Genomic DNA, 27,413 nt, shown 5'->3' with positions numbered 1-27,413 from the left:
ACATCTTAATTGCTGTTTACGGCCTGTTTCTATGTCTTCCCATTCAAAGGCAAAATAATCACAGCATTCTTCTGCCAGTGGACAGGCCCAAAAGGCATCCTTTAAATCAATCACACTATATCAGGAGTTATGAGGTTCTAACTTGCTTAGCAATGTGTATGGATTTGCTACTACAGGGAACCGGGTGATAGCTCTTTTGTTTATTTCCCTTAAATCATGTACGAGCCGATATTTCCCATTAGGTTTCTTTACAGGAAGAATGGGGGTGTTAAAGGGTGACATACAAGGCTCTAAGATTCCTTGTGCTAATAATTGATCAATTTCTGGTTTTAATCCTCTCCGTCCTTCTAGGGATATGGGATATTGCTTTACCCTCACAGGTATGTGGGGTTCAGAAATTTGGACTTTAATCGGTGGGATTTCCAGTCTACTAATTGTGTCCGGAGAGTACCAGACATCAGGGCTGATTTGTTTTTTATCCTCCACGGTCAAAGGATAAGCAGACACTAGCTCTTGATTCTTTACTTTAATTTCTGATTGCAATTCAACAATTAAATCTCATCCTAGCAGATTAAATTCTGCTTCAGGGACGAGCAAGAGTTCACCCATTCCGAATTTATTTTCAGTTTCAAATAATACATTTTTGATTTTGTTTACTTTAAATGGTTCTCCTTTTGCCCCAATCACTTGTACTTTTTCGGGGGAAATTTTACATCCCTCAGGTATTTGTTTAATAGTCGATTTTTCAGCCCCAGTGTCTACTAAAAAGGTGAACTCTAGTTTGTGGGGACCTATTTTTAATTTTATCAAGGGCTCATGATGACTCCGGTCCCCCAAAATATAGAGCCCCTGACTCTCCTATTCCGCTTTCAAAATTTCCTCATCCCTGATCCTTTCTCTACAATTCTTCTTTATGTCCCTTTTTTCCACAGTAAAAACAACACCTCTGTTCCTTCTTTACTACTACATTCCCTTGTTTCGTTCCAGCAGCAGTTTGTCTTTTACGATCCTCTCTGACCGCTGCTACCATCATTTTCACTTGCCGCTTGCTGCTCTCCTCCTCTCGCCTTACATAGACTTTCCGGGCTTCCCTCAATAATTCATCCAACCCTCTCACTTGCCAGTCTTCTAACTTTTCAATCTTCTTTCTGATATCCCCCCATGATTTTGCTACAAACTGAGTTTTGAGGAGTGCTTGCCCTTCGTCAGGATTTACCCCGAGATACAGCTGAAGGGCTTTCCTCAGTCGTTCTAACCACTCAGTAGGGCTCTCATTTTTCTTTTGCATTTCATTAAATGCTTTATTGATATTCTGGCCACGGGGTACTGCTTTTCTAATTCCCTGAATTACTATAGTTTTCAGGTCCTGCATATGAGTTCTATGCACCGGATCATGATTATCCCAATTAGGTCTTTGGAGTGGCCATTTTAATATTTGCTTTAGCTCCCTGGGCATGTTGAGCATCCCACAATCTCATTCCTGCTCGTCTAATCATGTCTCTTTCCTCGGTAGTAAATAATTGACCAAGGATAGATTGCATTTCATCCCAAGTATAAAGGTTTGGTCCCAAAAGGAGGAGGGGGAGACTTTCGTTCCAACTCCGGTGGGGGAGTGGGTGCTCTGGGGACCTCTGGAGAGGCTGTGGGAGCAGGAGGGGAAATGTAAGGGGGGGTTAGAAGGGTTTCGTCTAACTCTTCCTTCTTTTTCTTTTGTTTAGCTTTTATTTCACCCAGCGGGTAAAGTCTAGTTCCCGGTCTTTTTAGCCACACTTCCGCATACTGACTTTCTTCCGGGTTAAGGGGTTTTTTATTATTAACCCAGAAATTTAATTGTTGTCTTATCCAATCTTCTTCTGGCCCGCAGACTAGCCAAAAGACATTTTCAGAAATCTTCTTCCCTCCCCATATCTTAGTACAATATTCTATTATTTTCTGCTTATCTTTCCCTAGGGTTTCAGGGAAATATCTCCAATTGTCTAAGATATATGCCAGAGGGGTATTCTTAGGTACAGCAGGTACCCTTCCCATGGGTGTCGAAGGCTTGCTGCCCTTCGCCCCCATCTTCTGGATTATCCACAAACACACACTCACTTGCTCCCCTTGTTCCTGGCCCAGTCCCTCGCGGGAGATGGGAAACGCAGTACTTAAGGGTCCACACTCGCTTGGTTCAGTATATCGAACCTCTCATTTGTTATAATCCAGGATACCCAATCCCGCCCGAACGGATAACCCGCGAACCAATTTTCGCAATATACTCACGCGTCCCTGCGTCTTCGTCCGGACTCCCGTGCACAGAATTTTTATGGGATTTTACCGGTTTCCCCTTTGCTCATTATTCTAGAATTTAGGTTCGTCGGTAAGGTTGAGGTAGGCTGTCAGTCACGGGGCCGCGGATTGCCGCGGGGCGCCTCCCCGGAGGACTGAAGCTCACCGTTCCTTATCCGAGTCACGGCACCAAGATTGTCATAAATTGAGACCACAATGGATCATAAGCCAATTATAATTTTATTAATTGTAGCAAGTAGAATAAGAGCAAAGACAGCGCTGGACGACAGGGGAGTCTGCGCTCCGCCAACTGCCGTACTGATTAGTTTAAACAGTCCTTTTTTATACATTTTGCATCCGTGGCCGTAAAGTAGGAGAACTGCTCTGCGCATGCTTCAGTTACTGTGAGGGGTCTTTTTTCTGTCTTTCGGTGCTTGCTGAGTAAGAAGTTTTCCTTCTTTGTTTTATAATTGATCCCTCACTTAGATAGAGTTGTTTTTCTTCTCTTCGCCAGTCCCTTAGAACATCTTGTAGTCATCCTTGAGCAGTATCTCTCCTGTTTACACAAATGGTGTCTGGTATGTGAAGGCAATTGCAGTTATCTTATCTCACATGAGTGATGTCCTGCAGCTGTTCGCATAAGTACTTTCCTTTCTTTTGTCGCTTAACCTTTACATTGAGCTTAACATAAATTTTAATAAACAATACCCTAATTCATAGTTTCTTACACCCCCCATGGCTTACAGGGGCACAGCTGCGTTCTCACCGCGGCTTGCAGAGGGGTCTCTGGTCTGCTCCTCCTTCCTTCCTCCTCCTCTGCCTGTGGGATCCACGTGGTCGCCTCTATCTTATATCACTCTTAAACCTCCTGCCAAGCATTTCCGATCCCTGTCCCTAAATAGTGCTGGCAGAGGCGCTGCATTGGCCCAGCCGGGCCGCAGGTGGGTCTGAACCCAGGAGCCAGGGGAGAGTCCACAAACTCTTTACCGGGTCATCACTGCAACCCGCTCCCCCTGGTACCAAGCAAAAGCAGCTCCTTGCTAGACCAGGACAGGTGCCAGCAGGGAACTTGCTGAGAGTCCCTGTGTCCCCTCACCCAGGTGGTTGATGAAGATGTGGAACCAGACTGGCTCCAGAACCCATCTCTGTGGAGCTCCACTGGCCACAGGCCTCCAACTCGATTCCAGGCCATCGATCCCCACCCTCTGGGCTCTGTCATTCAGCCAGCTCTCCATCCACCTCACCTCCACTCATCCCAGCCACGCTGCCTGAGCTTTCTGAGGAGAGTTCAGGGTCTCAGGGCAGCTGCAGGGCCGCGTTTGCCGAGGCCCTGGAGCTGAACAATTGCACCGTGGCTGAAACCCCTTTGGAGGGGATGTTGGGTTTGGCATTTCCAGAGGCGGCCGCCAGCCCCGCGCTGCCGTCTCCAATAACATCATGTGCCAGCGCCTCTGGAACAGAAACATCTTCACCTTCCGCCTGTGCAGGGACAGGGGGACCCCAAATACCCGCTGGGAGCCCCAAGTACCGCCCTAAAAACCCCAAATGCTCCCTTGGGAATCCCAAAATCTACCCTGGAAGCCTCAAATTCACCCCAAATTCCACCCAGGAACCCCAAACCCCCTCTCCCTGGGAAGCCAAAATCCTGTCCATGGCTACTGGACATGAACTGGGAAGCACAGGGAGTTACTGGGGGTGAATTGGGATTTACCAGGGAGGTTTTGGGATCTTTAGGGATAAAAGAGGGGTTTTGAGGGGAGAAGGTGGAGTTTAGTGGAGCTTTGAGAGGAAAAAGCAGGTTTTGGTGGGAAAAAGTTGGGTTTTGAAGGGATTGTGAGGGAAAAAGTGGGAGTTTAGTGGAGATTTGAGGGTGTGGTAGTTTGAGCCTGGCTGGATGCCAGGTACCCACCACACCGCTTTATCCCCCACCTCCTCAGCAAGCCAGGGAAGGGGAGAAAATAAGATGGGAGTCTCGTGGGTTGAGATAAAAGCAGTTTAATAGATAAGTAGCAAAGCCGCGCGCGCGCGAAGCAAAGCAGAAGCAGATAAGCTGTTACTCTCTACTTCCCATCAGCAGCGATGTCCGGCCACCTCCCGAGAAGCAGGGCTGCGGTACGTGTAGCGGTTGCTTTGGGAAGGCCAGAAATGAATCTCGCCTCCCCTTCCTGCTCCTCTCCCCCAGTTTATATTACTGAGCTGACGTCATATGGTATGGAATGCCTCCTTGGTCAGCCTGGGTCAGCTGTCCTGGCCATAGTCCCTCCCAAGATCATGCCCACCCACAGCTATTGGTGGGGGAAGGAATGCTGGAGGGACAGCCCTGATGTTGTGCAAGCGGTAGTCATAATATTGATATCAACAGTAAGCACAGCACTGCAGGAGCTGCTGTGGAAAATCACTACCGTCCCAGACCCACTACAGTCTCCACCCCTTATTCCATACCATTTATGTCATGCTCAGACAAACCATCTTAACAATCCATATACATTCTTATATACTCTCATTAACCAGTACCCCCACTCTTCAACAGACAAACATCATTCTTGTATTCCCTCTTGCATCTTGCATCAAACAAACAAACAACATTCTTATATCTTTCATCCTCTGTAGATGTTCACTGGAGCAGGTCATAACTTCTGTCTCATCCATCAAGATGAATATCCAGGCCAGGGGAAACAGTATGTTCAGTGTTGGGCACCAGCACCGGCTTGGTTTGTCCACTTGTCCGGTTTTTCTTGCAAAGTTCATCTACAACAGATAACTCACGTAACAGGTTATTTTTCCCCCAAGGTTAAGTCTCCTTGAGGTACACATCGAGTTTCCCCATCCTTTCTCATCACCCACCAAGTACACCCAGGCCCTTGAGCAAAGACAATCCCACGAATGGGTTTGCCCTTTCCCATGGGAGGTGCAACCCATACTGCCTTCCCCAGCCATTTCCCTGGGTGCACTACGGGGACCTTATCTCCTCCCACAGTATGTAGTGGTTTTGTTTGGGCAGGACCAGGACGGTTAGTTGAACCTCTGCTATTGACCAGCCAAGTGGCTTCTGCTAAATTTTTATCCCAATGCTTCCATGCCCCATTGCCCAGTGCTCTCAACATGGTCTTTAGTAACCCATTATATCTCTCAATCTTTCCAGAGGCTTGTGGGTGATAGGGAATGTGGTATATCCACTCAATGCCGTGTTTCTTTGCCCAGGAGTTTATGAGATTATTTCGAAAATGAGTTCCATTATCTGATTCAATTCTTTCTGGAGTGCCGTGTCGCCACAAAACTTGCCTTTCAAGACCCAAGACAGTATTTCGGGCAGTGGCGTGGTTTACAGGGTATGTTTCCAACCAACCGGTAGTTGCTTCCACCATGGTGAGTATATAACGCTTGCCTTGATGTGTCCGTGGTAGTGGTCCAACATAGTCAATTTGCCAGGCCTCACCATACTGAAAACCCAGCCATCGGCCTCTGTTCCAGGGAGACTTGATTCGTGTGGCTCGCTTGATTGCGGCACACGTTTCACATTCATGGGTGACCTGTGTGATGGCTTCCATGGGCAAGTCCACCCCTCGATCACGAGCCCATCTATATGTTGCATCTCTTCCCAGATGTCCTGATGTTTCATGGGCCCATCGAGCTATAAATAGCTCACCTTTACGCTCCCAGTCTAGATCTACCTGAGCTAGTTCAATTTTAGCAGCTTTATCTACCTGTTGGTTGTTCCATTGTTCTTCATTGGCACGGCTTTTTGGCACGTGAGCATCTACATGGCGTACTTTCAGAGTCATATTTTCCACCCGAGCAGCAATGTCTTGCCATAATGCAGCAGCCCAGATGGGTTTACCCTTGCGCTGCCAGTTGGTCTTCTTCCATTGCTGTAGCCATCCCCATAGAGCATTAGCCACCATCCAGGAGTCAGTGTAAAGATAGAGTACTGGCCACTTCTCTCGTTCTGCAATCTTTAGAGCTAGTTGGATAGCCTTCACTTCAGCAAACTGACTTGACTCACCTTCTCCTTCAGTGGCCTCAACAACTCGTCGTGTGGGACTCCACACAGCAGCTTTCCACTTACGATGATTTCCTACCACGCGGCAGGATCCATCAGTAAACAAAGCATAATGCCTCTCATCTTCTGATAGTTCATTATATGGTGGTGCCTCTTGGGCGCGAGCTACTTCCTCAGGCAATGCTCCAAAATCTCTGCCTTCTGGCCAGTCCATGATTTCTTCCAGGATTCCTGGGCGATTAGATTTCCCCAGCCGAGATCGTTGAGTAATCAACGCCATCCACTTACTCCATGTAGCGCTGGTTGCATGATGTATAGAAGGGGTTTTCCCTTTGAACATCCAGTGTAACACAGGCAGACGTGGTGCCAAGAGGAGATGAGCTTCTGTGCCAATGACTTCTGAAGCAGCTCGAAGTCCCTCATATGCTGCTAGTATTTCTTTTTCAGTTGGGGTGTAGTGGGCTTCCGATCCTCGATATCCTCGGCTCCAAAACCCTAATGGTCGACCTCGGGTTTCTCCAGATGTTTTCTGCCAGAGGCTCCAGGTGAGACCATGCTCTCCAGCGGCAGTGTAGAGGATATTCTGCACATCTGATCCTGTACGGATGGGCCCAAGGGCGACTGCACGAGCTATTTCCTGTTTAATTTGTTGAAAAGCTTGTTGTTGCTCAAGGCCCCACTCAAAACAGTTCTTCTTTCTGGTTACTCTAAAGAGAGGGCTCACAAGCTGACTATAACCTGGGATATGCATCCTCCAGAATCCCACAAGGCCCAGGAAAGCTTGTGTTTCTTTCTTATTAGTCGGTTGAGACATAGTAGCTATTTTATTCACAACATCCATAGGCACATGCCGACGCCCATCTTGCCATTTTATGCCCAAAAACTGTATCTCTTGTGCAGGTCCCTTTACTCTGCTTCTTTTTATAGCAAAACCAGCTTTTAGGAGAATTTGTATTATTCTTTTCCCTTTCTCAAACACTTCTTCTGCCTTGTTGCCCCATACAATTATGTCATCAATGTACTGTAAATGTTAAGGGGCATCACCCATTTCCAGCACAGTTTGGATTAGACCATGGCAAATAGTAGGACTATGTTTCCACCCCTGGGGCAATCGATTCCAGGTATATTGGACACCTCTCCATGTGAAGGCAAATTGTGGCCTGCACTCTGCTGCCAATGGAATTGAGAAGAATGCATTAGCGATGTCAATCATAGCATACCACTTGGCTGCTTTTGACTCCAGTTCATACTGGAGCTCTAACATGTCTGGTACAGCAGCACTCAGTGGTGGTGTCACTTCGTTCAGGCCACGATAGTCTACTGTTAACCTCCACCCTCCATCAGATTTTTTCACAGGCCATATGGGACTATTAAATGGAGAATGAGTTTTGCTAATTACTCCTTGAGCCTCCAGTTGATGAATCAACTCATGGATGGGAGTCAGGGAATCTCGGTTCGTGCGATATTGCCTCCGGTGCACTGTCCTGGTAGCAATTGGTACCTGTTGCTCTTGAACTTGCAACAATCCCACAACAAAAGGGTCTTCTGAGAGGCCAGGTAAATTAGAGAGTTGTTTGATTTTCTCTGTATCTACAGTGGCTATACCAAAAGCCCATCGATACCCCTTGGGGTCTTTGAAGTACCCTCTCCTGAGGTAATCTATGCCAAGAATACAAGGGGCCTCAGGACCAGTCACAATGGGGTGTTTTTTCCATTTGTCCCCTGTTAAGCTCACTTCAGCCTCTAATACAGATAATTCTTCACATCCCCCTGTCACTCCAGAGATCCAGACAGAATCTGTGCCTCTATACCTTGATGGCATCAATGTACACTGTGCCCCTGTGTCTACTAAGGCTTTATACCTTTGTGGGTTTGATGTGCCAGGCCATCGAACCCACACAGTCCAGTACATTCGGTCATCCCTTTCCTCCTCCTGGCTGGAGGCAGGGACCCTCTATTTCTGTTCTTCATCAGAGTATTCGCTATCTGATCCTTGCAATTGTAGACCTGAAGTCTCCTCATTGGCATCGAAGGAAGTAGTTGCAGTTCTTCTATGTCTTGGAGATTGTTGATTGTCCTCTTTTGTTTTGGCAGCCACTCTGCTGACAGCCCTCTTGGGTGGTCCTTTTCTAACAGCTGTCTTCCCCCTTAGTTCACGTACACGCGCTTCCAGCTTAAAAGTGGGTTCACCATCCCACTTCCTCATATCCTCTCCTTGGCTACACAAAAAGAGCCAGAGTTCATTTCGCGGTGTACTCCTGCGTCTGGGACTTCCTTTTCCCCTGGTCGGGACAGTGGATGACTGAATTCTTGAGGCAGATCTGACAATCAGGTCATCATCCCACACTGATGAGGAGGTGCAGAGGCTTTCTTCATAGTTCTGTAACCAAGAAGATACCCTCTCCACTGTTGGTATGTCCATGTCTGGATGATATACCATTGCCAGGATATTAGAATATGTAGCTGGGGCACTCTGAATCACTTTTCTCAACATGGCCCGTGTACACTGGACATCGTCTGGATCGGTGGAGGCCTCGGCATTATCCAGATCACCATAGATGACTTCCAACACAGCTAATTCCCTTAGATATTGGATCCCTTCATCAGCTCTAGTCCACTTTCCTCGGGCATTTACAAGGTCTTCCTTGAATGGGTATCTTGCCCGTACACTTGAGAGGAGTCGTTTCCAGAGACTACAAACTGAGGTCTTCTTTCCAATGCCTTTATCAATTCCCCGGTCCCTAGCAAGAGATCCTAGCTGTTGGGCTTCTCTGCCTTCCAATTGCTGACTGTCAGCCCCGTTATCCCAACATCGGAGCAGCCAGGCACCAATCCACTCACCTGGCTGGCGACTGTAATCTTTTCGCATATCTCTAAGTTCTGTTGAGGTGAGGGACTGAGTAGTTTCCATTTCCTTTTCGATTTCTTTCACTTCTTCTCCTGATCTCCTTACCGAAGGACCAGTTTCTTCTTCTAGCCTTTCCTCTTCCTCCTCGTCTGCCCTTACTAATCGATGATATGGACTTGACCTCCTTATCCACTGCTTCTTTTTCACTACTGGGGCAGCCACTGTGGTTGTTGTTTGGTTCCCTGACTCAACCATGGTAGTCTCAGGTATAGTTTGAATTTCCACCTCGGCCATAGTTCTCTGAGAGGGCTGGACTGCGACTGACTCAACTATGTTGGTCTCAGGTACCGTTTGAGTTTCCATTTCAATCATAGTTTTCTGAGAGGACTGGAATGCAGCTCGGTAGGCAGAGGCTAGGCCCCAGTATAGTGCCTGAACCTGATGGGCCTCATTAGGGTAGGTAAGACACCCTTCTATCAGGTAGCGTGTCAGTAAAGCAGGGTTTTTTATCTGTTCAGATGTAAAATCCCAGGTTACAGGAGGTGATAACCGTCCTAGGAATTTGCCTAAATTCATCCACATACCCTGCCACCCAGGGACTGGCCGCTTCAGGGGGCATTTTAACATGTTTCCATCACAAATTTGTACTCTCTGATACCCAGATGAGTCCAGATTCCACAAGATATATAATATACCAACCATGTTAATTAGTAATATTAAAACTCTCATATAAGGGTGACTAAGGACCTGGGAAGTCTGTGTAACAAAATTGTCTAGATCAGTCCGAGCCGAGGAGAAAGAGGTGCTTTGCCCCATGGCCTCCACAAGATAGCTCCCACAGCACACTAAATTCATCAGTAACAGAATGAGACTTGCTATTATTATTTGGGCCATCATCTTCCCAGGCCCTTTCATCCTTTTCACAAAATTATATAGCCAGCTTAGCAAAGCTATTAAGGTTAAAGCACAGCCAAGAGTCAATGTTAGGAGCATCGTGTTCCCAAACATTAGAAAGTGTAAGATAAGCTGCATAACAGCAAGGCTCCGTAACCAGCACAGGAACTTTGCTCTCATTGGTTTACTGTAATTGCAATGCAGTTAAGGTAAATCTGCTATTATCTCGCCCCACGTTGGGCGCCAAAAGGGCTGTGGTAGTTTGAGCCTGGCTGGATGCCAGGTGCCCACCACACCGCTTTATCCCCCACCTCCTCAGCAAGCCAGGGAAGGGGAGAAAATAAGATGGGAGTCTCGTGGGTTGAGATAAAAGCAGTTTAATAGATAAGTAGCAAAGCCGCGCGCGCGCGAAGCAAAGCAGAAGCAGATAAGCTGTTACTCTCTACTTCCCATCAGCAGCGATGTCCGGCCACCTCCCGAGAAGCAGGGCTGCGGTACGCGTAGCGGTTGCTTTGGGAAGGCCAGAAATGAATCTCACCTCCCCTTCCTGCTCCTCTCCCCCAGTTTATATTACTGAGCTGACGTCATATGGTATGGAATACCTCCTTGGTCAGCCTGGGTCAGCTGTCCTGGCCATAGTCCCTCCCAAGATCATGCCCACCCACAGCTATTGGTGGGGGAAGGAATGCTGGAGGGACAGCCCTGATGTTTTGCAAGCGGTAGTCATAATATTGATATCAACAGTAAGCACAGCACTGCAGGAGCTGCTGTGGAAAATCACTACCGTCCCAGACCCACTACAGATGGGAAAAGGGGGTTTTTGATGGAGTTGTGCAATTTTGAAGGAAAAGTGAGATTATGGCAGAGTTTGGAGGGAAAAACTGGGGGTTTGGGGGGCTTTCAGAGTAAAAGTAGGATTTTGATGGAGTTTTTAGGAAAAAAGGAGTTTCAGTGGAGTTTTGAGGAAAAAGTGGGGTTTTTGTGGCGTTTTGGAGGGAAAGGTCATGTCTTGAAGGAGTTTTGAGGGAAAAAGTAGGATTTTGGGGGAGTATTGTGGGGAAAAAAAAGGAAAAAGTGTTTGTTAGAGTTTTGAGGGGAAAAGTGGGGCTTTGGGGGTTTTGTGGGGAAAAAGTAGGGTTTTTAAGAAGTTTTGGGGAGAAAGTGGGAGTTCAGTGGAGATTTGAGGGGAAAAGGGGGTTTTGGTGGAGTTTTGAGGGGGAAAAGTGCAGTTTGGGTGGAAGTTGAGGCTGGAGCTGAGGCAGAGCCGTTTCCCTGAGAGGGGTGTGAGCCCCTGTGCCAGGCTGCCCAGGGAGCTGGGGGAGTGCCCAGCCCTGGAGGGACCCCGAAGCCGTGGGGCTGAGCTGCTGAGGCCGTGGGTCAGTGCTGGGCTGGGCAGGGTGAGGGGAGCAGCAGCTTCAGGGGCTTTAACCACCAAACGATTCCCTGATTCTGAGGGGAAAAGTGGCGTTTGGGTGAGGTTTTGAGGGGAAAAGTGGGGTTCAGGTGGGTTTTTAAGGGGAAAGGTGTCTTTTGCTGGAGTGTTGTGGGCCAAGAGGTTGAGTCTGGCTGGCTGTGAGGGACTTTGCTAGTCCCTTTGGCTGCGGGAAGGGTGTCAGTCGCATGCAGGACGGCTGCTCTGCCAGAAGGAGGGGCTCGGAGACAAGAAATCAGCGGCAGAGCCTGAGCGGCAGAGGAACGCCGGCAGTCGCAGCTTTCCTTCCCCTCCAGAGCGATGCCGGGGGATCCTTTCAGCCAGCCGAGTTCTGCCTCACTTCACTCTTTTGCGGTGTGAGGTGTCCCTCATGGTGCACAGCGAGTGTGCTCAGCCCACCCTGCAAACGCCAGGACGCTGAGGGATAGAAGGAAGCCCTCAGCCCCGGGTGTCCTACCCTTGTAGAGAGGTCGTAGGATCCATGTCAGCCGGCCAAGTTCCACCCTCCCAGCCCTTGCTGCCTGACAGGCTGCTCTGAGACCTTCCTGAAGGGCTGGGGGCTTTCTCCTGTCCCTCCGCGTCCATCGCGTCTTTGTTACAGCCTGGCTCGGGCAGCGCCGAGCCCAGAGGCAGAGCTGGTGTCCTGGCGGCGGCTGCCCACAGCGGAGCCAGAGCCCCGCACAGCCAATGGCAGCGCAGGAAGCGGGCTCAGCCCTGATTGACGGGTGCGCGGCAGCCAATCAGAGGCGGCGGCGCCTCAGGGAGGGCGGGCCCAGCTAGGGCAGTGACAGCCCCGCAGCCAATCAGAGACATCAGCGCCTCAGGGAGGGCGGGCCCAGCCCAGGACAGAGTGACAGCTCCTCAGCCAATCAGAGAAAACGCTGCCTCAGGGAGGGCCGGCCCAGCCAGGGCAGTGACAGCCCCGCAGCCAATCAGAGACATCAGCGCCTCAGGGAGGGCGGGCCCAGCCCAGGACAGAGTGACAGCTGCTCAGCCAATCAGAGAAAACGCTGCCCCAGGGAGGGCGGGCCCAGCCAGGGCAGTGACAGCCCCGCAGCCAATCAGAGGCGGCGGCGCCTCAGGGCACAGAGGGGAGGTGAGGCCAGGGAGCCCAACATGGCGACAGGGGAAGAAAGGAGAGGAAGGAGGAGAGGTCACTGGGGAGGGATCAAACTGAGGCCTCCTGCAGAGCCGGCGTCTGCAGCACCCTCCCCGCTGCTCTCCCCACTGTTCTGCTACAGCCAGTGTGTGTCTGTGGGAAATGATTTGTGCCCAGTGTGTGAACCTAAAAGGTTTGAAGCCCCTCTGGTGTGATGTGTGTGAGGGAATCAGTGTCCAGGGTGTTTGAAGCCCCTCTGGTGTGATGTGTGTGAGGGAATCAGTGTCCAGGGTGTTTCAAGCCCCTCTGGTGTGATGTGTGTGAGGGAATCAGTGTCCAGGGTGTTTGAAGCCCCTCTGGTGTGATGTGTGTGAGGGAATCAGTGTCCAGGGTCAGGAAAAATTTGGGCAATGTGTGTCAATATTCTCCAATATTTGTTCAAGGTCAAAGCTTGAGGTGATGGTGACATGCCATTGAGGAGAGAAGAAGAGATTTGGCAGGAATGTGCCATAAACCCTATAGCCTGAAAAAATCAGCCTGGCCTCAAGTTAGCTTGAATTGTGGTGATCCTAAAGAGACAGAATTGGTCAAAGGATGGTTAGAAACTGATAGAAGAGATGGAAGTTGTCAAAGAGATAAGAGCCAATGGAACTAGAGTACAGAAATGTAGGCAGGGGCAAGAGGAACAGCCCAGCAGCTGCTGGGGAAGATTGCAACAGACCTTGTGAATGCGTGGGGAACAAATCTCCAGGGTTTTCATCATGAACTGGCAGCAAGTGTGTGTGTGGGGGCCTCAGACTCTCTCATCTCCATTGAGTGAGGTTGTTGCAAATGTGCTGGGGCAGAAAAACGTCTCTACACCAAGTTAGATCAGCAGAGACATCCTTTATGTGACGATGCGCCGGGGACACGGGATGGTTCCCAAAGAGGCTGGAAGCTCCTCGCTTCTGCTGCCATCGGTGCAGGGAGGGAAGGCCCGTGCAGGAAAAAGCCCCCGTGATCCCTTGTGCCCTGCAGCGCTGCTCCCGAGGGCCACCCCCAGTGACTCCTGGAGGGCCGCCGGCGCGGCGCTGCTGCCGTACCGCAGCTGGGCAGGGTCCCGGCACAGCTCCATCCGTGGCCTCCGCCGTGGCTCTGAGCCACATTCAACGGGGGCCCTTCGTCCCTGAGGGCTTTAGTGCAGCACTTGGATGGTCGTCTCCATCCGGCAGATTTCCTCTTGTCCAGTCTAGGAGGGGGAGTTTGTGACTTGGTGGGCACCTGGCACCCAGCCAGGGCTAAAGCAGCACGCTTGATCACAGCCCCGTGCTGCAGAGCTGCTCCTCCTTCACTGCCTCCGCTGATGTTTCTTTTTGGCAGCCCTGAATATGAGAAACACCTTGAACGTGATCCTGAAGGGCCCTGGAGCTACTTTGTTCCTTGGGGCTTCATCACAACATGGAGGACTTGCTCTCCTCTTTCTCCTTGCTGAGCTGCAATAATCAGTGAACTCCACGAAACGGCTGCGGAGATCATGGCCCTGCGTCGCAGATCTGCTGCTCTCTCTCTGCATCTGCTGAGTTTCCTCCTTGGGTGTGGGAACCCCCATGGAGGGGACCTTGGAGGACCCTGGAGCTGTGTCATTGCTGGGAGCATGGCCAAGAATGTCAGGACTGCTCTTCCTCTTTCTCCACCTTCCTGCTGAGTGCTCATAGTCCCCGGGCTCAACGCTCCAGCTGTGATCACCGCTGCCCCACTGTGGGGATCTGCTGCGGGCCCTCTGCCTGGCGCTGCTTCTCTCATCGGGGGATGAAGGGCTGTGTGTGTGCTTCTGTCTGTGTCTGCCTGCTGTCTGCTGACCAGACAGCGCAGCACCAACGTGTTGGCCGGGGCCTGAGCAGTGGCATTTCCCGCTGCTGGGGGTCCGTGGCCAGGTGAGGTGCAGACGGCCTGCACGTGCCACTGGGGCAGCTGCCTGGCTTAGCTGGCTTCTGCTGGCTGTTGCAGGGGAGCTGCTGCCCTGTGCAGAGTGCACTGCCGTGTCCTGCAAAGAGAGCTGTGAAAAGGTCCTGTCCTTTGCTCCTGAAAGGACCACAACAGTGGGGACTCTCCAGAAGCTGTGCGAGGGGACAGCTCAGGCCCTCCCAAAGCCTCCCCTGGAGGGGGAAAGAAGGGTCAAAGGCCAACAAGCAGGATGCATCTAGGTGGGATGCTTTGAGAGAGAGAAGAGTTGTGGCTGTCAAGAAAGCTGCAGCGTGGGAGGGTGAAGAGTTGCAATGCAAGAGCCCAGAGAGAAACCCACTGTCCCTTTGGCGCCCTGAGCCACCTCACCAGAGTTACCTTGGTGTGTGAAGGCAGACCCCGTGCTCCTACAGAACCTGCCTTCTGGGTGCTAGACTGCAACAGCCTGAAGAAGGAAGAGATATATAATGCCATGATGAAGGAAGAAGCTCTTTCTACAGGTTTCAAATCAGAGCTCCTGGGGAGAAGAAAAGACAAAGGATCTTGCTTTAGGGCTGTTCTGGACTGTTGAGTCATTTCCTTGGAGCAGCTTCTGTGACAGAGTGAAGACTTAACCAAGTCTACAAATGGGAATTGTGATTGGGGTCTTGCCACCAGTTCTGCCCCTGTCACAGCACGTCCTCATCTTTCTGCTCCCCACAGCCTCCATTCCTTAGACACATAGAATTACAGAAGGGTTTGGGTTGGAAGGGACCTGAAAGATCATGGTCCAACTCTCCTGCCACATGCTCTGGCCCACTTTCCTCTAGAAGAGGTTGATCAAAGCCCACTCCAACCTGGCCTTGAGCACCTCCAGTGAGGAGGCATCCACAACTTCTCTGAGCAACCTGTGCCAGGGTGTCAGCACCCTCAGAGAAAGAATTTCTTCCTAATATCTGACATCAATCTTCCCTCTTTCCACTTAAAATCATTATTCCTCCTCCTATCACTACCTTCCCCAAGAAAGAGTCTCTCCCTGTCCTTCCTGTAGGCCCCCTTGAAGGGCTCTTCTCTACATTAGCCAGCTGCAGAGAGTAGACAAGTAGAGGCTGACAGCATGGCAGCAGCCCAAAGTCCAGGAAGGGATGAGAAGGACTGCGATGGGAGAGTTCAGATTGCTCAGCACTGAATGCTACGGGGAGTTAATTAGCTAATTGTCTCCTAGGACACTCGGGAGGGATAAGACGAAACACAGCAAGGCTGGGGAAAGGAAACATATTCTGGACACATTCTTGTAAGACTTGCCATTACCTGACATAAAACAGTAAATAGGCTTGCTGCCTCTGAACTGTACTGATGTCACAAGGACTCACAGACTCATCATCCATCTTGTACCACTGCCCATTGCCGGCCTGTGAAGAAAGACGTTGCTGTCTGCAGAGCAGCTGCAGGGTTTCTCCACAGAGACACCAGCAGACAGCTGTAGGAGCAAGAGGAGGACCAAGCAAATCCAACCCAGCTCCTAAGGAGTCCTTCTCCCCCCAGACCTGGGCTGCCAGGAGCCCTGCCCTGCCAGCTGCTCTTCATGGCACACGTCTCTCCCCTGCTGGGAAGGCTGTTGCTCGGTACCTTTGTGTAGCAGAAATAGTGTCCCGAGTCACACGTGGAACCGGCGTGCACCAGGACAGCGTATAAGCTGTAGAGGAGCGGCTCTGCAGGCACCTCAGACATGTAGGGCCGAAGATCCAAGCGCTCAGGGTACCCTACAACCTACAGAGAGACCAAGAGGGATCAGAAATGATCCTGAACTACTAGATGCAATAGCCCCCAGAACGTCATGGTTTGGGTGTCGGCAAACTGCTCTGGGCCAAAGCCGCGCTCTCAGAGCAGAGGAGATGCTCATCTCCCCACGGGAACTCTGGTCTGCCCACGGCAACTCTCGTGTCCCCAGCAGGCAACGGCAAGAACCAAACATCAGCAACGTGTGCAAGAGCATCCTGCTTTGGGGAACCTGCTGCTCCAGGGAGAGAAGGTTGTTGCCCTCCAGTTGTGTACATGCCTTGGAGATCTTCCTGCCAGTGACAGCGTCAAAGCGTTTCAGGCACACTGTGAGAACCCTGGGTGCACGATGGACTGTGAGCCTCTTGGAGACGGCAGCCAGCTTGTCACACCTTGGAAGCAAGCACAGAGACCAGTGCCTAAATGCACCCACTTCTCCCCCAGGAAGGCCAGGCAAGCGCTCATGGCTTACACAGCCTTGTGTCACTGTCAGCCTTAGCCAGTACCAGAAGGCCTGGTGACAAACAACCTGCCTCTCACTCCTGTGCAAGAAACCTACATGACAAGGCGACTTCTGCTGGAGGCCATGCAGCACCTTCACGGCAAACCTGCTGTTAATACGGCATCAGGGATCATCTTACCTGCTACAGTGAAAGCAGTTTCCACCATCCAGCTGCTCTGGTTTCACAAAGTCCTTCAGAGCTGTGGTGACAGATGAGGCTGCCTGGAGGAATGAGAAAGGAGAGCCCTGGACTTGGAGCAACACCCTTGCCCAGACACTTACGAGAAGATGACAAGGAGCCCCAGGCAGCTGACACAAAGGAGACCCCTTGGGAGCCCACAAGCAGTGTCCAGGGGAGGCAGAGAGAGGGTATTCTCCTCCCCAGAAGGACACAGCCGTTCTTCTTCCCACGTACCACCAAGCTCGCTGGTGTTCACAGCACACGTTGTTGAGCCAACTGCATGGATTCCAGAAAGCAGCAGGGGCCTTGGGATACCCTGGAGTGCAATGATAAAGCCTCTTACCTTTATATCCACAGGGACATCCAGGAAGGCCTCGTAGGAATCAGAAACTGCATTGCAGCTCAGGCACGTGACTGGAAGGCAAGGGAAAAGGCTCAGCCATAGGGCAGGTCGAGCAAGGCTGCCAGTCCTTCCTACCCACTACGCCAGTCACACCAGCAGCTGTTCCTCACCAGCTGGCAGAAGGACACAGACAATCCCAAGGAGAGTAATAGTCATGGGAAAGTACCTCTGGATCTCATCTGTCCTCCAAAGATTTGATGGACGATGGTGGTCTCTTCAGAGGCGGCGTCCAAGCTGGAAAGAAACAGCAAGGGCAGAGAGTTACCAGCTGCGTGGGACTGGCTTTGTCTGAAAGCCCTGAGAGTAGGGTTTCCTTGACGAGAGCCCATCAAGGAGCCCAAAGGGGCTGGGAACATGGGAAAGGCCGTTTGCTTGTGCTTACTCGCTGATTCCTCTCAGACAAACTTTCTGCATGGCATCGACAGCAGAGCGTAGGAACTCGTGGGCATCTTCCTGCCTGCCCCGCTGGAATTGTTCTCCTATCACTAAGAAAGAAGTTAGTAGTTCTCTCCTCCAAGAAGGGCAGAAAACCTCTAAAAGCAGCTTCTGCTGTGAAAGGACTTACGTGAAAGGACATTGATGAAAGCCAAAGGCTGGAGCACCTTGCCTGAGGAATGCAGGACCATGTTAGCGTGGGCTTCCATTCTGCACATCATGCAGAAACCTTGCTGAAGACCTGAAGAGGGAGAGAAGAGGGAGGGCAGGAAGATCCTCAAGTCAGCCAAATCTCCATAGCAATGGGAAATCCGTCTGAGACCTGGGAGCTGTAAGGAGTCTCCACTCCTCCCCAGGTGTCAACATCCCCAGGAGCCCTGGACAGTTTAATGACTAGAAAACTTTCTTGAGAGAGATGCCAAACTGACACAAGTGTCTGTGCAACCAGACAAGAGAGTGGAAGTGAGAGGAACAAGAGAGCCAGGGCTAGAAAGAGGTGCCTTTCTGAAGAGGAGCACACCTAGACGGGAAAAGAGGCTTCTAGGCTTGAGTGTTCCAAGCACAGCAAGTGGTGACTTTGACCCAGCAGGGCTGCTTTTCTCTGGGAGCCCTTGAGAAGTGCCCAGGGGACTGCCAAGGAGATGTTCCTGCAAGTACTCACAGGACTGGCTGTGCTCCCGAGACAGCAGGTAGTTGGCCAGAGGCGGGGTGTGCGTCAGGCACTGCAGCACGGAGTTGAGGAAGCACGTGTTGCCCATGTTGTAGAGTCCTGCTCCAATGCTCTGTCCTGGCTGCCAGTCCATGCAAAGCTTCTCCGGGGGAAAGAGGATCCGTTCTGGTGGAGCCATTCCCTCGGCAATGACTGCACAGAGATGGAATTTGTCAGAGGATGTGACCACACTGTGACATCTTCAAGGCACATTCAAGGCTTTTGACACTGTCTCCCTCAACATCCTCATCAGAAAGCTCAGGCAGTGTGGCTGGGATGAGTGGACAGTGAGGTGGATGGAGAGATGGCTGAGTGACAGAGCCCAGAGGGTGGTGATCAATGGCACAGAGTCAAGTTGGAGGCCTGTGGCCAGGGGAGTTCCAAAGGGATAGATTCTGGGGCCAGTCTTATTTAACATCTTCATCGACCGCCTGGATGAGGGGACAGAGGGACCCTCAGCAAGTTCCCTGCTGGCACCAAACTGGGAGCACTGGCTGATTCCCCAGATGCTGTGCTGCCACAGAGTGGGATCTCGACCGGCTGGAGAGTTGGGCAGAGGAACCTGCTGAGGTTCAACAAGGACAAGGGCAGAGTCCTGCAGCTGGGAAGGAACAACCCCCTGCACCAGTACAGGCTGGGAGTCAAACTGCTGGAGAGCAGCTCTGAAGAGAGAGACCTGGGAGTGCTGGCTGAAAATAAACTGACCATGAGCCAGCAACGTGTCCTCATGGGCAAGAAGCCAATGGCATCCTGGGGGCATCAAGAAGAGTGTGGCCAGCAGGATGAGGGAGGTTCTTCTCCCCCTCTACTCTGCCCTGGTGAGGCCTCATCTGGAGTCCTGTATCTAGCTCTGGGCTCCTCGACAGAGAACTGCTGGAGAGAGCCCAGTTCAGGGCCACCAAGATGATCAGGGGACTGGAGCATCTTTCATATGAGGAAAGGCTGTGAGACCTGGGGCTGTTTAGTCTGGAGAAGAGGAGACTGAGGGGTGATCTTATTAACATTTATAAATATCTAAAGGGTGAGTGTCAGGAGGTTGGGACATCCCTCTTTTCTATAGTAAATAGTAACAGGTCAAGCGGTAATGGGATGAAGCTGGAACACAACAAGTTCCACTTAAACATAACACTATTTCACCGTGAGGGTGAGGGTGAGGGAGCCCTTGCCCAGGCTGCCCAGAGGGGTTGTGGAGGCTCCTTCCTTGGAGGTCTTCAAGACCCGCCTGGACATGTTCCTATGTGACCTGATCTAGGTGACCCTGCTTCTGCTGGGGAGTTGGACTGGATGGTGTCTAAAGGTCCCTTCCAACCCCCACCATGCTGTCATTCTATAATTCTATGATCTTTGACAAGTCGAGTTCTGTGGAGTGGGACTTGGGACACCCAGCTCTAACCTCCAAGCCAGAAACCTTGGGGACACCTAACACTGCTGTGGGCATTTACTGGGGAAGAAAGCGTTCTGGAAGAGAGTCTGTTCCCCTGCTGATGTTGCTGACAGTCACACCTCCCTTTTCCATCTTGTCTGCAGCAGTGACTGACTGTCAGCCTCTCCTTGAACAGCTGCCTCTTACCTGCCTCTCTCTCCCTTCCAACCACCTCAGTCAGGGTGGGCTTCCTGCACCTCTTGGCTGAGCCCAAAGCCTCAGATGGTGCCGCAGCCCCACTTTTGACCTGTTCTACTCTGTTGTAAAGAAAGAAGGTTTAGCAAATAGGAGCTCCACCCTGGTCAGCCCAGAGAAATCTCAGCCTCGACATCAGGAGGTATAGACCAGCCTCTGCTCTCACCCCCTGTCTACCTGCTCTACAGTCTGTCCTGAAAGGTAAATCATAGTTACCTTTGCAAGAGGATGGTAGTTGAGGAGAAGTGAGGAGGAAACGACAAACAGTGTAAAAAAGTTGGAAGGCGAGTAGCGAGGGAAGGAGCTGAGTTGTCCCAAGGGCAGCTAAACTGTCCTGCTGGGAGGCTCTGGCTCTGGCTGTCCCGTTGGGAGGCTTTATAGTCCCTGGCCAGGTGAGGTCACAAACGCCGGGTGGGGTCTGGAACAGCCCCTGTGTGACATCAGCAGCGCCCAACGTTCTCTGTCTCCCTTGGTGACGGCCACAGCGCTGCCCCTCTCCTGGGATGGCCTCTGGAATCACAGAAGGGCTGCAGGGAGGAGGCAGCTGGGGAGCAAGAAATCTGCTCCACAGTGGCTCCCTGGGACACCAGCACAGAGGCTGGGACAGAGCGGAGACTGTGTGGGCAGCCCTGTGAGCTCTTGCAGAAGAAGGGAGCTGCAGGGTACTGTGGAACTCACAAGCTGTATGTTTGTGATGCCAGGAAAGTGCCAACCAGGACTCAGCAGCCAATGTGACTGTCAAGCAGGTGTTTCTGGCAGCGCTGGGCACACAGGGGATGGCTCCACCAAGTGTGTGCCCTGCTTAGAGCAAAACTTTCCACATGTCCCAGACTAGATCTGCATATTCATTGCACTTCTTCATGAGTTCCCCTCATTGTCCTGCCTCAGTCTGCCCAGGCCACAGCTCCCTCAGGCCTCCTTCGCTGGGCCTCGGGGCCATTGAGGATGAAGATCTGAGTCTTCCTCACAGTGTGTTTTTCACCTTTGGCTTCCTGGTGTTTGGCCAAACCACAGGACAGGCTCAGCAGTTGTTTCTTCTCTCCTCTCACTCCCCCATTGGAGTTTGATCACTCACAAGTGACCTCCTTCCTCTCCTCTTTTCCCCTGTTGCCATGTTGGGCTCCTTGGCCTCACCTTCCCTCTGTGCCTCTGACTGGCTGCTGCTCACACGTCAATCAGGGCTGTGCCCGCCTCCTGCACTGCCATTGACTGAGGCCACGCACAGGCTGCAGCATGAGGGACACTCTGTGTGACTGTGGGCACAGTCCCTACTGTGTCCAGCACTCCCGGGTGTGCTGAGCTTGGAGAGAAGCTCCACACTCAGAGCAGAGCTGGGGGAGGCCATTGGAAGTGTGCAGGGCTGTAGATTGGTGCTTCAACTGGGGCACGAAGCCCATTTCTAACGTCAGCACAGCCAGCTGCAGCTGCCTCCGTGTGTGAAGTCCTCATAAAACATCCACCCCGAACTCTGCTTTGATGGTGATGGGTGTGGCAAGAAACACCGTTTCTGAAATGGACATTGTGAACAAGAAATTCCGTCCCTGGGTGACACGACGTGGGTCAGGCCGGATGGATCTTGCACTGCCCAGCTACAGCTTAGCACAGGAGCCAGACAAGTCACTGGAGCGTTATTGACCCTCTGTCCTGCATGGGAAAGGAGTCCAGGCAAAGGCCAATATTGGGGGCGAATGAAAAGAGCTCCTGAAACAGACAAAGACCCTGATCCTTGCACAGGGCCTTGCACAGCAGCACAGCTTGGTCGGGGACTGCAGAGTCTCCTCTTCCCAGGACTAAGGGCTCTAGAAAACCGAGTCTTGAAAGCAAATGTGACTTGGCAAGAAAAAACTGTGTCAGGAGCCACTCAAAAGGGATTCCATAGTATTAATAAACAGGCCCAAGCTAAGAAGAAAATGACACTGCAAAACAGGCCAGGCCTAGCTTTGCTCTTAGTGAAAGAACAAGGAACGTGTGGCTCTCTTAAATGAGACCAAGACCACTGCTGCATCCAGCTCCCAAATGCAACCAGCACCTTGCAGGAACAGCTGAATGAGATGAGAAAAGCAGCAGCAGGCAGGAGAGCACCCAGAGATGAAATGGAACAACATGCCCCAGGAATTGGGTGGATGGTCCTTCAAAGCCCGGCTGGCTGCCCTGATGGAAGGAATCATCTTTGTGGTCACAGTCACTGTTGTTGTTAGAGTTTGCATGGGGTGGATGAAAAGAGGCAGCGAGAAGAAGACAGGGAATTTGAGAGAAACGGCTTCCAAAGAGGGGAATTGACAAGATCAGTGGGTGTGCAGGGGCACAGCTGCCTCACCTGCCTCACCAGCTCACAGGGGAATCTCCTCCAGTGCCTTGGCACCTCCTCCCCCTCCTTCCCCACTGACCTCGGTGTCTGTGCAGATGTTGTTCTGACATTCTCACTCCCTTCTGCTGCAGCAACTTCTTCCCCTTCTCCAGTCTGTTCATCACAGAGGCCTTACCTCCATCACTCACTGGCCAGGCCTTGGGCAGCAGCGAGTCCATCCCAGAGCCGACTGGCCTTGGCCCTGCCAGATACAGGGAAAGCTCCTGGCAGCAATTAGTTCAAAGCAGCCACCCCTGGAGCCCCAATGCCAAACCTGTCCACACAAACCCACTGCATCCCGTTCCAACAGAGAGATGCTGTGAGCGAGCCAGCTCTGAGGAAGCCTTGCACACGCTGCTCGATGGGCTGCAGCTGGGAAAGAGCAGGTTCAGGCCTGAGCTGCAGGGAGAGGAACCCAAACATTTCCAGAGCAAAATTGTAAGCACAGACACCACCAGCAACAGCAGGAATGATCCATATCCTGAGAAAGACAGTTTAACAGAGAAAAAAAGCAAAGGCTGTGTGTGGCAGCAAAGGGGAACAACAACAGTTCCTTCTCTCCTTCCCTTTGACTCCTGCTGCCCAGCCCCTTTGTGGGAAGAAGGGCCTCAGGATGCCCTGCAGCTGCTTTGGAAGACAAATGACTCAATGACTTCTCCTTCTTCCTCTGGGCTTGTGTTGCTGAGCAGGGCACCCCAGGGCATGGAATCCCGCTGGGGTCAGCTTGGGGCAGCTCTTCTGGTGTTGCCCATACCAAGCTCTGGCCCAGCCCCAGCCCACTGGCCTTTGCTCAGGGCACTTGGAAAGAGCTTTGCTGCTGTGCCAGCCCTGCTCAGCCAGAGCCAAAGGGCTGGTGTGTCAGCAACACCTTTCCAGCTACAAACACCAAGCAGAGCCCTGTGAGGGCTGCACTGGGGAAATGAAACTCCATCCCCAGCAGACGCAGACAGGCAGCGAGAGCTGGTGGGGCTGTAGCTCTCGCCTGGCCACAGCAGCTCTTGCTGCAGCCCCAGCACCCCGCTGCCCTCCTCAGAGCCTCTCCAGCTCCTCTGCATCTCCCGTGCCTGGGGCTACAAGCAGGAGTGGGGCAGAAGCCCCGTGCCCTTGCCACAGAGGCAGCTGACGGGATCCTGGGCTGTGGCGGCACAGTGTGGGCAGCAGGTTGGAGGAGGTGACCCCTGGCCTGACCTGGCACCGCTGAGGCCCGTGGATGACTGTGGCCAGTTCTGGGCTCCCCAGCAGCAGAGAGCATTTGGCTGCTGGCACAAACGATGGCTTGCCAGCTTGGCAGAGAGCGAGGGCCTTTGTGTGAGCTGAGCTTTAATGTAAACCAACAGCTTTTCAGGTGGCTGCATTTCAGAAGAGAATCTCCCTTCTGCCAGGCTCAGCGGGGCCTGAGGCATCGCCACCACCGGCTCCACCCTGAGGGTGGCTTTTCCTGGAGAGATGTCAGGACGGAGATGGCCTGAGTTGCCAGGGAGCTGACTGAGCGTTCGGCATCCCGTGTCAAGGGCTGGAGGGCTGCAAGAGAAGGAAGCAGAGCACAGACATGAACCCCCCTGCCTGCAGAGAGCCCCAGCAGTGCCCTCCAGACCGTGCCCACCCAGCCGCCTCTTGCCCTGGCCAGGAGGAGCGGGTGAGACAAAGGGACCTGCTGGAAGCTGCTGCCCAGGAATGCCCCCTGTGCCCCTGGCATCTCTCTGCCCCTCAAGTGTTCTCCTGGAGCAGGGCCGTGCTCTGTGCCCTGCCCCACCAGTCCCGGCCAGCACAGCACTGGCCCTACTCACCGGTGCAGATGTCCTGCAGCTTCTGGCGTCTCAGGGGCTTTGGGTGCTGTGCAGCAACACCTGGGGACAGAGCGGCTGTCAGAGCTGCCCCAGGCCCGGCCCCCTGCTCCCCCTCAGCAGGGACGGCCCCAGGGAAGGAAGGGGAAGCAGGGCAGTGGGACTGACAGGCAGCCTCCAAGCCAGGCGTGTGGGCAGGGGGAAGGCAGGAAGGCACAGGGCCAGGCTGCCAGGAGAGGGGCCCCAGGGGCTGTGGCTCACCCAGGAACCTGATGGCCGCCGCTTGCAGGGTTGGTTGAGTGTCCTCCAGGTACAGGTACTTCTCTGCCCTGCTGCTGTCCTGCCCCAGCTGCAGAGAGCACAACGACAGGGGCTGGTACAGACCCTCCCCAGCCATCTGCACCAATCCCTCCTACCGGCACCCTCCTGGCCCCTGGCGATTGCCGTCTCCCAGCCAGGAGCCCTGTGGGGCTGACGTAAGAGACGCAGGCAGAGGGGGTCTGGGGGTACTGAGACCCCTCTGTCCCACTGCCAGGGCTCACTTGGGTCTCCTTCAGCACCCTGGGCTGGGGAGGGGAGAGAGAAGAGCCCTTGGTGGGCCTGTGCTGGAAGGAGGGTGCAGCTCTGGGCTGTGGGCTCCGGGCTGGAGCAGGGCAGGCGAGGCACAGCAGCACAGCCCTCACCACAGAACTGCCCGTGGGGCAGCCCCCTCCAGCCCGGCCGGGGCCTTGTGGGTTTCCCTTACCAAGCACTCTGCAGCCCTGTGCATCTGACTTGTTGCAAACGAGTAGCTGAACTTCCTCCACCCCAGGAAGCTTGCACAGGCCAGGAGGGTGTCCTTGGAGGTCTGCAGAAAAGCAGAGGCTAGAGATGGCACCAGGGCCCAGAGAAGGGATGACTGGTCATCCTCCTCCTCCTCTGGGCCAGGCTGGGAGCCCTTGCCAGCCCCTTGTGAGGAGAGGCAGCGGTGGACAGAGGCTGAGCTGGGCGCAGGGTGCAGGGAAGGATACGGGGCAGCCACCACCTCCGGGATCTGCTGCTGCCGGCCGCAGAACAGGGATCCTGAAAGCTGCTGTGCTGCAGCTGGGGATGGGGCGGGCCCAAGGGCACAGGAGAGGAGAGCCCAGGGCTGCAGGCAACGAGGGCTGGATGCCAGAGAGCCTGAGCAGGACGCAGCAGCAGCAGCTCCCCATGGGCATCGCCAGCAGCGGCTGCCCCAGCTCCTCCCACCCAGGCTGCTGGCAGCAGAGCTTTGATCCTGGGAGACCCCCCTGCCTCAGGACCCCAAGGTGACACACATTCCAGCAGGCTGACTGCCACCAGCCCCAGCCCCCGAGGCCCCAGCCCACCCCGTGCTGCCAGCAGACCCTTCCCCACACCACTGGGACTCTGTGACATCCGTACCATGGCCACGGCCGTGTCCTCATCATTCATATGGAACAACAGCGGGATCAGGCTCTCGCTCACCATCTGCTTCAGCTGACTCCTGCTGTCCCCCTTCATCACGTGCATCACGTCTCCAAAGAGGCTGATGGAGACCTCTCGCACCTGGCTGGACTCCTGGGAGGGAGCAGGACAAGAGGACTTGAGCAACAGCCACTCCCTTGCCCAGGCGAGCGGGGCATTGCTGTGGCCCATGGGGAGGGAGAAGCTTTGGGGTCAGCTCCTCGAGGCAGGAGCCGTGGGACCTATTTGCAACCCTGGCTGAACAGCCCCGGGTCCATGAAAGGCCACACAGGAGGAGTGAGGAGGGGAGCAGAGTTGTCCTCCCAGAGGGGCCATCAGTGGGGCTCAGGCTCCACAGCTCCTTACATCATCAAAGAGGTGCAGGAGCTTCTCAGAGAGCTGCAGAGCGATGGGGCTGGCCTCATGCACCTGCACAGCCACCAGCACATTCCTGAAGACAGCCAGAGCCTTCAGCTTGATGTCAGCGCTGCCATGCGACATGATCTCCATGACGTCTGGCAGCAGCATCTGCATGTTTCTGGCCTGTAAGAAACACACAGTTTTGCCTTTGTGAAGTGCTGAGAGACCCTCCCCGCCCCGGAGTCACTTGAACTACGTGCCGCTCACCAGCTCGGGGTCCTCTGACAAGGTGACGAGGCCTCTGAGCAGCAGTGAGAGCACCGGCGTGCGGGGACACCTCAGGAACCTTCCAGGCTCTGTACAGCTTGGCCAAGTCCTCTGTGCCCCTGTCGATGTGGGCCAGCAGCTGCAGGAGAGATGGCAGTGAGGGAGCGGCAGAGCCGGCCGGACTCCGTGCGGCTCCCGCTTCGCAGCGGCATCTCAGCGCCAGGGCAGCGGGGCAGACAGCCCGTCCTGGGGGCGGCTGGGCCCGTGGGACCTGGTGTCTGGTCCAGCTCCTCCCGCCCTCCCGAGAGCCGGCACAAAGGTGGCACCAACGCGGGTGCTGACGAGTGTCCGGGGTCCCGGCCTGTGCAGGGGCCGTGCAGAGCTGTGCCCCAGAGCCAGCCGCTGCTCTGCCTCTGGCTCCTGTCCCTTCCCAGCCCCAGCCCTGCCCCAGCCCCAGGGCTCCAGCCCACAGAGGAGGCTGCAGGAACCGACTCCTCACTCACCGCCAAGGGACAGATGCCGGTGTCCTCCACACCAGAGCCCAACACCCTGTGTGGCTGTCGCACCTGCAGCGCGTCCATCACCTCCATTGCCTCCCTCAGGGTGCCGTGCAAAGGGCCAGGGGCCGAGAAGATCACCTCCAGCATGGCCAGGGCAGTGCTGCAGAGCCAGAGCCTCTGTCAGCAGGGCTGCCGCAGCCACCGTGCCGTGCCCGCCCGGCCTCGGCACTGCCATGGCTCTGGCAGCCACCCAGCCCCTCTCCCCACGGGGAACGAGCCCTGATGGCTGTCGGGGTCGGTACCTGTCCCATGCTGGAGAGATGCTCAGCAGGCTCCTGCCCACCTCGCCGGGGTTCCTGTCACTCAGCAGGAGCAGGAGCGACTTCAGTTTGTGCCAGGACGTCTCTGTGTGCACACGCTCCATGGCTTTGTGGATGCACCTCATGATGCTTGGCACCTGCAGTGGACACAGGGGAGGATGGTGGTGCCACCGTCTGCCTCTGGAACCTCTGCCCTTCCCAGCTCTCTCTGCTGCCTTGAAACAGCCTCAGGTGCCCGACAGAGCTGGGTCAGGGAGGGGAGGAGACCAAGGCCTGGCAGGGCTCATGGGCAGGACAAGCCAGC

The sequence above is a fragment of the Colius striatus genome, chromosome 11, assembly GCF_028858725.1.
Source record: "Colius striatus isolate bColStr4 chromosome 11, bColStr4.1.hap1, whole genome shotgun sequence".
NCBI classification, from domain to species: Eukaryota; Metazoa; Chordata; class Aves; order Coliiformes; family Coliidae; genus Colius; species Colius striatus.
This window is presented reverse-complemented; position numbering follows the sequence as displayed.